This window comes from Arachis hypogaea, chromosome 18 (assembly GCF_003086295.3).
Source record: "Arachis hypogaea cultivar Tifrunner chromosome 18, arahy.Tifrunner.gnm2.J5K5, whole genome shotgun sequence".
In the NCBI taxonomy this organism is placed as follows: Eukaryota; Viridiplantae; Streptophyta; class Magnoliopsida; order Fabales; family Fabaceae; genus Arachis; species Arachis hypogaea.
This window is the reverse complement of record NC_092053.1, coordinates 125,130,476-125,143,390: the sequence shown is the minus strand read 5'-3', so window position 1 is coordinate 125,143,390 and position 12,915 is coordinate 125,130,476. Positions and strand designations below refer to the sequence as shown.

General features: G+C 32.3%; 1 long non-coding RNA gene across 1 annotated transcript; it reads left to right on the top strand.

Moving 5' to 3' along the window:
- The first annotated feature begins 2,294 nt into the window (after positions 1 to 2,294).
- LOC112770456 (uncharacterized) lies at positions 2,295 to 6,331 on the top strand. The gene is made up of 8 exons (XR_011875946.1): positions 2,295 to 3,069; positions 4,147 to 4,190; positions 4,288 to 4,370; positions 4,488 to 4,565; positions 5,172 to 5,254; positions 5,344 to 5,466; positions 5,576 to 5,647; positions 5,864 to 6,331. It is a non-coding gene; the product is annotated as an uncharacterized lncRNA (long non-coding RNA).
- The last annotated feature ends 6,584 nt before the right edge of the window (positions 6,332 to 12,915 follow it).

Here is a 12,915-nt window from a genome sequence, read left to right as displayed (position 1 = left end):
GAGCACCACTGACTTCACTTTCTTTATTTGTTCAGAATGGTGCTTGTATAGAGTTTGATTTCTTCGCCGTTACTTTGGGCCAATTTTTTTTTATTTTGCTAAGGCTGTTTTTGTTTCAGGTGAGAATTATTTTAGGTGGAAGCAAATGAACCTTGGGCTATGAATATGTGTGGGCCAGATTTCATATAGCTTCATTCATTGCTTCTTGGGCTAGTTTCAATTCATTTTGTTTTCTGCACACTAAACAAAATTAATTACACAAACAATCATGCCTTGTGCATACTTAAATGGAGCTCAAATCCGCGATGGATTAGTTCTTGACCTGTCGGATTAGAAAATACGTGAAAAACCAAAAAAAAATTACACAAATAATTTAATATTAATCCAATAATATTTAGTTATCATCTTAATCATAGTTTAATTTTCTAAACTTAACATTGAAATATAACTTATATTTCATAAATTATAAATTGTAATTTACATTTTTTGTTAAGTATAATTTTAATTATAAGAATTTATTTAGCCACTTGACTTACAGGCTTATGGCTTCCTTAAATAATTAGTTTAGTTCTGTCCCTACATGTATTTATATATAAATATATAATGATTAATTTTAATAATTAATTTTAATGTGTAAATAGTATTTTTTTTTAAATAAAATTAACAAAATAAAGTAGCTACGGTTTAAGTCTACACATAAAGTTTTTCAAAGAAGGCAACTTAGATGAAGAAGATACCTAGAAATTAACACCTAATCTGCATGCAATCTCCATGGTGCCACCCTCATTGCACCCGAACTCAGCAACCCTTTAATTTTTATGATAGAAAAAGAAAAAGGTTAAAAAAAAAAAAGAAAAAGGTAATTCCTACTGTCCTTACATATAGTTACTTAATTAGTTAATTTATAAAAAAATTAAAAATTAATATTTAATTTAAAAATATAAAAATAAATAATTTTAAATATTTCATACTTACCTTAAAAGGAAAATTCGATAAATTCCATGTCCAATATAAAGGCACCAAATAATTTGCCAAATAAAGAATTTGAGAAAGAAAGGAAAGACTCCTTGTCTGTTCTCTCTATAGTCAATTTGCATTTGCTTCAATAGCCATAGATAACTGGTTTGCATCAACTGCATTGTCAACCTCCTCAGATCAGGCTCTCCCCCCTGCAAAGAGCCATTAAGAAGAATAACATTGAAATGAATCAAGAGACCACAGTGTAGTGTGATTGATATAACTTATAAGGAGGGAGATGAAATAGTCAAATAGGTGGCGTTGCTTTGGTTCGTACATATTTCAAGTGTGTGCATGCATTCAAACATCCATGTCTATTCATATTCAATTTCATAACAACACTGTGATGAAAATAACTCCCAAATATAAAACTATGAATTTAGCTTATTAACTCGGGATACCTTCAAACAATTTTTTTTTTATTTGGTTTTGGAAGGGAATAAAGCATATCATAGGGAAAAAAAAATTGAAAACTGCTTATAATAGCCTTATTTGTCAGAATTGGTTTTAAGAACTGGAACTCTGGAAGTAATATTGTGTTATTGCTGAAGGACTAATGGCAATGTGTACACTAATTAGAAAACGAGTTAGAGCAAATGTACCCAAATGATCAAACATTCAAACACCTTTCTTTCAAACTTATTCTCTCCGTTTATGCTTAATTCCCTACTAATCGCCTAACTAACTCACTTACTCGCTCTTAACTCTCTTTCTTAATCTTTTCAAACCCAACCGTTTCAATATCTAAATTGTAGTCTGGAGGAGAAAATATGAATAAAAATAGAAGAAATAAGAGAAGAAACGGAGGAAGTGCTAAATGAATTTTGGGGTCAGAACTCAACGTAGGTATGGTTGTGTTTGTTTATAGGGACGGGACACTAAGACAGAGATATAGAGACACAAAATTGTGTTTGATAAATGAGTCATGAACAGAGACATTATGTCCAAAGATACTGAATTATTGTATTTTGTGTTTATCCTGACAGAAAGGACACAAAGACACTAAAAAGAGACACAACTTATTTTTTATATTTTTTTTTATTATTCTTGTTAATTTTTTATAATTATATTTTTTATTATTATATTTTTTCAAATTTTTTGAATAAAAAAATAAGAATAAATTAGATTTTTAAAATTTGTTCTACTTTATCATCAAACAGAATACAAGAACACTAAATTATGTGTCTCTGTCCTTCATGTCTTATTCTCTATGTCTCACTACCACAAAAACGGAAGATAGTGACGGACAATTAGCAGCTATTTTGACAATGGTCGCCATCTGATGATTTTCCAGCAGTTTCAGTTACGAATGCGGGAAGAGCAGCTAGATGATTTGGTTTTGCCACAAATTTTAAAAAAAAACGCTGCTAACCTAATTTTTCTTTTTTGCGATATTTTAATTCCCCTTTCCCAAAAACACAACGCTCAGCACTCAGCAGCTTCAACAAATAAAAAAAGAAAGAAAGAAATGTTAAGAGGAGAGGGAGAAACGGAGAAGGAGAGGAAAGGGATGAGTGAGCAGGCCGTCGCTGCTGAGTTCGCCGCCGCCGTTGTGTTGCTGTGCCGTCAAAAAGCCAGATCTGCAATAGAAAGAACTGCGAAGAGAGAGAGAGACCGCATCAGCTCACCGCGAAGCCAGCGCCGTCGTCGTCCTCATCGCAGCTCTGCACCGTCGCGTCTTGCCACCGCCGCCACCACTGAGCTTGCCGTCGTCGCCACTAAAGCCGAAGAGAGAGAGGTGTGTTCGCGAAGAGTGGGAGAGCGCGCGCTCACGAAGGAGAAGAACGACGAAGAGTGAAGGAGAAGCAGAAGATGATGAACCCAGGGGAGAAGGAGGAGGTCCGTTCTCGCACCGTCCTGCTCTGCCGCTGCGGCTGCCGTCGATTGGGGTCAAGGCCGTCGCCGTCGCACCCTGTTCCAGTCACCATTAGGGTTTTTTGCTGCTGCCATTGATAGCGCCGCCGCTGGGAGGAGCCGAAAGGGGAGAGGAGGTCGCCGTCAAACACGCCGCCACCAGTTACAACCGTCGCCGAAACTGGGACAGATTCACCGGTAACTGCTTCTATTTTGTTCCAATATTCTCCTAACTTTCTTTCTATGCACTTTGAAATTGGTTTTGCTAATTTTTTTGTACCCAGTAATTGCTTTGCTTCATCGATGGTATGTCTTGTTTGCTTTTCAAGTTTAATTTTGCTGCCTGACTAACAATGACATGGGTATTGTACATTTTATTGATTTGTTATTTCCTTGGATATGTTGTACTGGCACTTGATAAACTTGTTCTCCACCATGAGGGTGTTGAGATATTATACTCATTAAAACAAAGGTAGATTTCATTACTTGCTTCCTCTAATTTGATGGCGTTTACCTATGTTGAGATATTTGATTTCATTAAAACAAAGGTAGATTTCATTACTTAGTTATTTTTATGATGGATATGAGAATATTAAGTAATAATTAGCCTTTGCATCTGATGTATGGTCCCAATTGAACCTTCTTTACAAGTCTTTGTTCTTTCTAATTGATAAATGTTGTTTTCCTCTTGGGAAGTTCATTATGACGAGTATTTGGAGTCAATGTGATCTCAAACTCTGTTTGTTACTGTTGGTTAAACTTCTATTTTGTAATCTTAGTCTGTTCTATTCTTAAAAAATCTGCACTGAAAAATCTGCTCTATTCTATTATTAGTGTGTGAAAATAATCAATAAAAGTAGTGGGGAGTGGATATTATTATTATTATTATTATTATTATTATTATTATTATTATTATTATTATAAAAAAAAGGCTTTTGCTTTTTTGTGAAAATAGTCAATAAAAGTAGTGAACATTTTTCTGTTTACATAGCTCCTTTTGTGTAGTTTGTACATTAATAATACATGAAGCTACATAGTTGCATTTTTTCTACTGAATATTCCAATGACCGTCAAACTACTATTGTTTCTAGTATGGGATCCTACAGATTAAGAGCTCCTTTGCTCTTTTTATAACAAAATTGCACCTATCAAGTTATTATTCTATGACATCGGAATCTCAATTCAATAAAAAGATTATTCCTAGTATGTTGGCACAGTATTTAGTTTTCATTCTTCAAGTTATGATGTCTCTATGGCCCATTTATATGGTTTCAGGTACAGGGAAAACTTCTTGTGCTCGTGTTATTGCCAATCAAGCAGTATGCTATTTTTTTAATCTATTACTTCCAGCCTTTTCCATATAGCTTTATTGTTGCAATGGTTTCGGAATATCCTAATGCTTGGTCAATTATTCAGCTGCAGCTTATTTGAAAATATCTTCACTTGCAAATGAACTTCCTAATGAACTTCCTAATGGTGCTATTATATTTCTGGATGAGGTAATGAAGCTAGACATTTTTCTGAGGAGTTGCTATGTGCCTCTCATTCTCTCAATGGTTTTCTTTTTATGTACCTTGCATATTGATTGTGACTTTGTCTTCTTTTTTGGGATACAGATTGATTCTTTTGCTGCTCCTCGGGATAATGAAATGCATGAAGCTACAAGGAGAATATTGTCAGTGTTGTTATGACAGGTTATTCTCATGTCCTGCTGCTTTATGTCTTTTGAAATTGTGTGGTAGTGTGTTAGCCCTGTTACAAATAAGAAAGAGAAGAATATATAACCGTGTATATTTTGAGAAATTCTTGACAATATGCCAAGAAGAATCCTAGACGAATTGCAATTTACAAATACTCTTATAAGGGAATTGTAGATCCCCAATCTCTCCCAAAAGATCCCAACTGACTAGAGACACTTATCGCTACCCTATTTCTTCTATTTATACTAATTTCACATGAATGAATTGTAACTAATATGGTCCTAACATTGAGCTTTAACAAGTATTCAGCCTTTAAGCAAATAGTCTTGATTGATCTATGTAAATAAATAGGCCAAAGAGAAAAAAGGTTTATTATTGTTTTGATTATAGGATTTAGTTTGTGATGAGATTATATCTGCAGTGGTTCCAAGTAAGCTGTTGACTTAATTTTCATTAGATAGTAAATGGCCTGATAAGTAATAACTGTGAATAGACCCTTGTTAAGCAATCTGTTCAACAACTAATTGAAACCATATGTCGAACTTGCTGAAAGTTTAAATTTTAATAGAATTTGACCGTTGTAAGGAATCAATTTTGCAGATAGATGGCTTTGAGCAGGATAAGAAAGTGGTCGTGATTGCTGCTACCAATAGAAAGGAAGACCTTGATCCTGCATTAATCAGGTGAGCTTCAATACAAGTTCCTCTGCAGCTTGCTATTGTTTGCATGGCCGATCAAATCTTATTCTAACTGCTATTTCTTTTCATGTTAGCCGGTTTGATACTATGATCCCTTTTGGCTTACCTGATCACAGTAGTCGTCAGCAAATAGCATCCAAATATGCAAAGCACCTAACCAAACCTGAACTAGATGAACCTGCCAGAGTTATAGAAGAGTAAGTTGGTCTTGTTTTTTGTCCTCCACAACTGGGCTATTAACTTACAGGTTGGTTGGTGGGCAGTCAAAATATTCCTGTTGTGATGAATTCTAGTCTTGTTCCTCAGTTTGTCACCTGAATTTTCTGTACAAGACCCTGGATTGAAGGTTTTAATGAGAAGCCTGCTCCATTACCTAAGGTAAATGAAATATGTTATTGGTGTAGACATTATTTTCTTCATTTCTCCCAACTCTTTCCTATTTAGTATTTAAAATAGCACAAGTGATTAACAGTTTGATACTATTCCATTTAGTAATTGATCATATATAAATTTCTTTCTACTTATTTTGTATAGCGAAATATATTGATTGACAACAATTATTATTCAGTATCTTTTTTATTTATATTTATGCAGGATGTTAGCAAAATTTATGGTCAGTTACCTGCTTTGAAGGCTCTCAACTTATCTAACAACTTAATGTCACTACATAAATCAAAACTTCCACCACTGTAAAGCATCTGCATTCTAGTTTTAAATAATGCTGGTGTAGATTGGGAGCAGGTTCCTTTCTATATCTTTCCCCAACTTATATATGCTGCTTGAATTTCCAACAGTGTTTATTTATACCTCATTTTTCCCTGTATATATATATATGCTAATATGTGCACAAGTAGTGCTCGAGTATCATGTTTTTGGATTTTACAAATAAGTATTTTTTAGTTAACATTTTGAATTTATCTTTGAGTTTAATATTGTTTATTTAGTGTTTTTTATATTAATATCTCAAATTTAATAAATATGATGTAAAGAAAATAGGTTATAGTAAAAAAAATGGTATAAATTATTGTAATTAATCAATTTTTTTAAGCAAATATATGAAATTGCGGCGGTTTTGAACCGCTGCAATTTTTTTTAAAAAATCATCCATAATTTTGTGGCGGTTTTGTGACCGCTGCAATTTTTTTTAAGTCCAATAACTGAAATAGTGGCGGTTTAAAACCGCCGCTAAATCAAATGACGCTAATCCTTGGTTTTGCTGCGGTTGTGCCAGCGGTTTTCCAAAACCGCCGCAAAATCAAATCTCCACCCCTTAATAGGCGACGCTTTTGGAACCGCTGGAATTTTGTTTCGCGGCGGTTAAAAACCGCCGCAAATCCATAAAAAAACCGCCGCTATTCGGCGTGTGTCTTGTAGTGTCTTATCTTCTCCTGTTCTCAAAAACAAATGTAGCTTATGTGACGCTGAGACTTGAGACCGAAGAGTTTTGAGATAATATTCAAAATAACTCTTGAAATTTGACCATCGACTCAATTTAGTCTCTTAATTTTTAGTTGACCCAATTTATATCCTAAAACTTTAAGGCATGACTCAAGTTATCCATTCACTCCATTTTTGTCACAGAGAAATGTCGTGGTACATTTAGTTGACACCTGGCTTAGTCTCTCATAGTTTTGAAGCACACCCACACACACCCCAATCTCTCTCACTCTCAGTCTCTCACAAGTCACATTAGGGTGGGAAGCTCACTGGTCACCCCAGACACCATCACACTAACAGAGCTTACTTCAACGGCTCCACCACCTCCGTTCATTGCCAACACACACTCACTATCATCGCCATGTTTCTCCCTGAATCCTCTTTTATTTTTTTCTTCTTGCTCTAGATTTTTGTTAGATTTCCTTTGTTTGGTTATATGGGGCATGGGGAGACGCTGTGGAGGTGCAAGGTGGAGAGAGAGAGAGAGAGAGAGAGAGAGAGAGTTTCGGTCCTATTTTTGTGAAGAAAAAGAGAATGAGAAAGCTAGTTAGAACTGAAAAAGAAAGAAAGGGGGAAGGTGTTTGGTTATCTGAGTCAAGCGACACCGCCGTGATGTAAGGTGGACAATAATAATTAGAACTGAGGAAAAGAGAAGGAGAGAGTGTTTCGGTTCTGTTTTTGTGAAGGGAAAGAGATAATGAAAAATTAGTTATAACTGAAGGAGAAGAGAAAGGAGGAAGGCTTCGATGGTGATCTACGGTAATAATCTAGGACAAGAGAGATGCCGCGACAGTATAGGGTGGACGATGGTAGTCATCATAACAGAGGAAAAGAAATAGAGGGAGAGAGTATTTTGATCCTATTTTTGTGAAAGGAAAGAGACCATGAGAAAACTAACTAGAATTAAAGGAGAAGAGAAAGGAGAAGAAGGCTTCGGTGGTGATCCATAGTAATAATGGAAGAAGAAGGGAGAGAGAAGGGATTGCTGGTGAGAAGAAGTGGCTCGGTGGTGGATTCACAGAGAAGGAAGAAGGGGCTGCAAGAGAGAGGGTAGAAAGGGAGAATGAAAGAAAAGAAAAGAAGGAGGGTGGTGGTTTAAGAGTGGTAGTTCGGGTGAATGCCAGCAGTGAGGGGATGACCGACGGCGCAGTGATGGTGATGAAAAAGTTGATGATGGTGTTGAGAGAAAGTGGCTGCATGGTGGTGTGAGGAAGAAGAGAGTGTTACTGCTGGTATTTTGTTTGAGAAAGAGAGGGAAAAAACTAGGGCTCGCACAGTGGTTTGAGCGAGTGGGAGGGATGCGTATGCATTGCTTCCGCATACGTACGGAATCCTCTCCAGTGACAAAAATAGACTGAAGAACTAACTTGAGTCATGCCTTAGAAATTAAGGGATCAAATTGAATCAGGGTCAAATTTCAAGAGTCATTTTAAGTATTAACTCGAGAAGTTTTAGTAGGTTTTGAGAAAATTTAGTCTAGGCATCCCGCTTAGGCTATGTTTGGTTGGAAGGAAAGAAATAGACAGAAAGAAAATAGAAAGAAAAGAAAAGAAATTGAGCGAATTTTTATTTTCTTTAGATGTGTTTGGATGGAAGGAAAATAAGAAGGAAAGAAATGTTATAAAAGGACAATCTTACTCTTGTATTATAAAATATATTAAAAAAAGTGAAAGGGTAATATTGAAAATAGAGAGAGAAAATAAGTTTCATCTCCCTTTTTCTTTCCAATATTAGAGAGAAAAAAATTAGTGGGTCCCACCAATTTTTTTCCATCTCTTTTTCTTTTTTTCTAATTTTTCTTCTCAACCAAACAATGAAAAATAATCATTTTTCTTCCCATTTCTTTTTCTCCCTTTTCTTTTCTTCAATTTTCCTTTCAAATAAACATAGCAGTGCGGATAGTCGTAGTTGAGGCTTTAGTTACAAATTATGTGTTTTTTAGTATGTTGCATTTGGGGTGGGTTCAATATTTAACCAAAACCAAATAGTAACTGAAAATCTTTAAATGTTAGATGTGTGTATTTTAAAAAAATTTGTCATATAATACTTAATATTAAAAACGGTCTAATTTATTTTACTACAACAAAATATAAACAGTCTTTTGATTTTTTTAATTAAAAGATTACAAATTTCATGAATAATTATAATATTATCAAATATAATTTAAAAAAAAATTATATTGCAAAGTGAAGGTTTTATAGGTCTTGAGAAAAGAAGGTTTGAATTAAAATACTTTTTTAAAGTTAGAAGTGTAAAACAGAGCAAGCAGAAGATTTTTCGACTTTAGTCTCTTGCAACTACAGAAAATAAAAGAAGAAAGAATAAAGAGAATGACACCGACAAATATCCTAATTTAATCTCGAAGTGAAATGAAGTTTATGTTCAGTCTCTACCATAAATGATGACGGAATTTTACTATATCCAATTCAAGATTACAATCACCAATATCAATACCAAAACCAAGACAAAAACAAATCGAACCAAATCGGTTCTATGCCAAGACAAACAAAACAATAATTCCATGCGTACTTCACAAACCAACGCCAAGATCAAACAAAAACACCAAGAACAAACAGAATCAAATAACAAACTCAATCTAAAACTGTATGAGCTTTTTTTCCTAATTTATGCCTTTTCATTCATAGGCTTTTTTAGCTCAATGAATCATAAGTCTTTTTTCATTTATTAAGAAGACACAAAAACTAAATATCAAAAGAAACCAAAATAAAGAAGAATTTTACTTTAACGTATAGTGTTTTTGTCTCTGAATATTCTTTTTGTTTTTCTTTAAACTTTGGTTCTTCTACTTATATCAAAAACCAAGCTAATATATACTAGCTATTGTAGCTAATTAATTTCCATTGATGACTTGATACTTTTTTTTCTTTGGATAGCTGCAAATTTCTATATTCCTTTTATATCTTATTCTTAATATTTGATTATTTTTAAATATAATCAAATCAATACTTTATTATTCACAATAGTTATTTGATGTCTAATCTCTCTCATAATTATTATGATTATTTTCTTTTTTATTTAGTCTCTTTCATATTTTGTTCTTAATGGTTAGTTTTTTTCAAATCAAATCAAATTACTATACATATTAATGTTAATCCTGAAATTTATAACACAAATAATAATGACATTATAAATTAAAATCAATTCTTAATCAATCAACTAAATATTTTTTTATCATAATAAATAATAAAATCTTTTTATACAGGATTCTAATGACCTCAATAAAAATTAATGCCATAGCTTATTTATAAAAAAATTGGTGATAACTTTGTGAGAAATATTGCACAAATTAATCAGAAATAAGAGAAATAAGAGTTTTAATAAGGAAGTGACCAAATTGGCTTGTTGTAAATACTGGAGGTAACAAAGACTAAGCATGAGAAGGGGATTAACTCGTGTTTAATATTTTTTTTAATCAAATATCTATGAATGCTTATTAAATTTTATGATTTGTATGTAGTAGAAAATGTTAGCATTCAATTTAAGAAATCTTTTGATGTATTGATTTAGAACAACTTCCAATTTTAAAGAACAGACAAGTAGATATTTTGAACATACGTTAGTAAACATTTAAGATCGCTATTTGAAAGAAACTTCAAATCGTAAGAGAGTCTCTAATTATCCTTGTAGAACTTCAGATCTTACTAGAGAGGCGCCGAGATATCAACAAATTGTAATATAAACGTAACTAGGAACCTTTTAACTCATATATGTTAAGCATGAAAATGAATTTAAGAAATTAGAAGAATTACATCATGTATAATAATTCGATTAAAATATCTACATCCAATCCTTAAGAATATTTAAAAGTTTTACGGTTAAAATAAATGTATAAAAAAAATTTTAATTAAACTTTTTTATCATATTTTTTTTACTCAAATTGAACCGTAGTACAATATAAGAATTTTAGGTTCTCTTTGATGATAAAGACACAAAAAAATGAACAAAAATTAAAAAGTACAACACATAGACATAAATATATATAATTATATTTTTTTATTATTGTGTTTGATAACAATATACATAATAGTACATCAAATTTTTATTCATATTAAAATATTAAATTTATCCTCATAAGTAACACTACTATCACCACCACTCTTAACATCTACGACCACCACCATCATTTACAACCATCATCATCACCACGTACTATCAGATTTATCATCATCTATAATTAACAAAAATTCGTGAAATAAATTTCTTAACGATAATCATTTATCTATCTCAAAAAAAAAAAAACAGAAAAAAAAAACTAGTAATCACAATAACAATCAACCAAAATTTAAAAAAAAAAATCAAGAGAACAAGAGAGACGGGATAACGGTAATAAAAGGGGAGAAGAAGGCAATGGCGGTTGCGAGTTGTTGGAAGACAATGACAGTTGCAAAACACAGAGGAAGACGAGTAGGCACGACGCACGAGTGTTCTAGTGTTACGAGTGGTGGATGACAACGGCGCTGTGAGTTTCTGGGTCGTAAGAGGTGGACGATGATGGCTCTGGGATGACACTACGATTTCACTATTTCGCGAGAGCTGCATTGCAATGGCACTGCAATTGTTTTAGTGATGGGCAACAGATCTGGATGAGTGGTAAAAAATGGCAGCAACGATGGTGGCAGAAAGAGGAGTGATTGGGAGAAGAGGATAGCGATAAAAGAACATGGAGGAGGGAAGAGGAAAGGGGAGAGAGAGAAAAAGAAAGAAACATTATTAGAGTTAAAATTAAATTTAAAAATTATTCAAGGACAAAAAAGAAAAAATCAGTGTCTTGTGTCTATGTTTTAGTGTCTCAATTTAAAAGTGGTATATAAAATTTGTGTATTTATGTCCATCTATGTCTTTTTGTATCCATCAAATTTTTGTGTCTCACCAAACTAAAACAGAGGACATGTATTATCATGTCCATGTCTTAGAGGGACATGGATTGTAACCAAATGCTACCTTAGGTATTCTCATGTTCTTTTTAAGTAAGACCCAAATTGAATACTTCACCAATATAAAAATCTTAGATATTATTGTTTCAAATCTTCTTAGACTAAGAAGTGACTCGATTAATTAAATATCCCAACAATTAAGAACTTTAGATATTCTCCTAACTTTTCTGTGTAAGATTTAAATTAAATTACAACCTAACTTAAGAATTTTATATATTATTACCTCAAACTTTCTCAGACTAAGAAGTCTATCACTTAATTAGATATCCCACCAATTAAAAGCGTTAATTATGTTCCTGACTTTTTAGGTCATACTTAGATCAAATCACAATTTGACCTAAAAATTTTATATATTATTTACTTAAGGCGTTTGAGAACTAAGATCAGTAGATATGTATTAGAGTTTAGAAACTCACTGATATAGTTATATATTTATATCATAGATTAAGTTTACATTTGAAATATATATATATATATATTCTCCTACAACATAATCTATAATACACAGATACTGATATAGATACAGAATATGGTACAACATAAAATACGCGTAGACACACAAATTTAAAATTTTTATAAGACTTAGGAGACGACATACATATAAAATATGAAATATTTTTTAAATAAATTATAATGATGTTTCAGTATTTTATTAATATTAAAATATAAATTAATTTTTAATATATTTTTTTAATTATATAAAATATTTAAAATATTTTTTATTTTAATAATTAATAATATATACTATTTCTAAACTCATTTCAAGAATACATATTAAGAATAAGACTGGACATGCTGACATATGATGATATTTAGGTGTGTCCAAACGTGTATGAAAAAAATTTATTTTTTATTAAAACACGGTTGAATACAAAAAACATGCGTGTTAGACGAATATCGATAAATATTGTATCTAAAATATATCCGACACACGAATACGGTAAATAAAAAAAAATGACTTTGCTTCATAGAACACAACTTTACCTACACATTTTCAAATAAAAGGTTTAACAAAAAATTCTTATTTACTCCATAATTTAAATCATTTTCCTTCTCTATCACTTCTATTTCTATTATTTTATTTAAGTTAACAACCAAGGTATCTCTATCTATGTATATGAAGCATAAAAAGTTTATTGTTCTATTATTTTGTGTTTGCTCTTCCTAGGCATGTTGCTGCTGCATTAAGTAGCCAAGTACATGGTGTATCTATGTTTTATCCATTTCCCCTCAATTTCCTTCTTCATCAGCAGC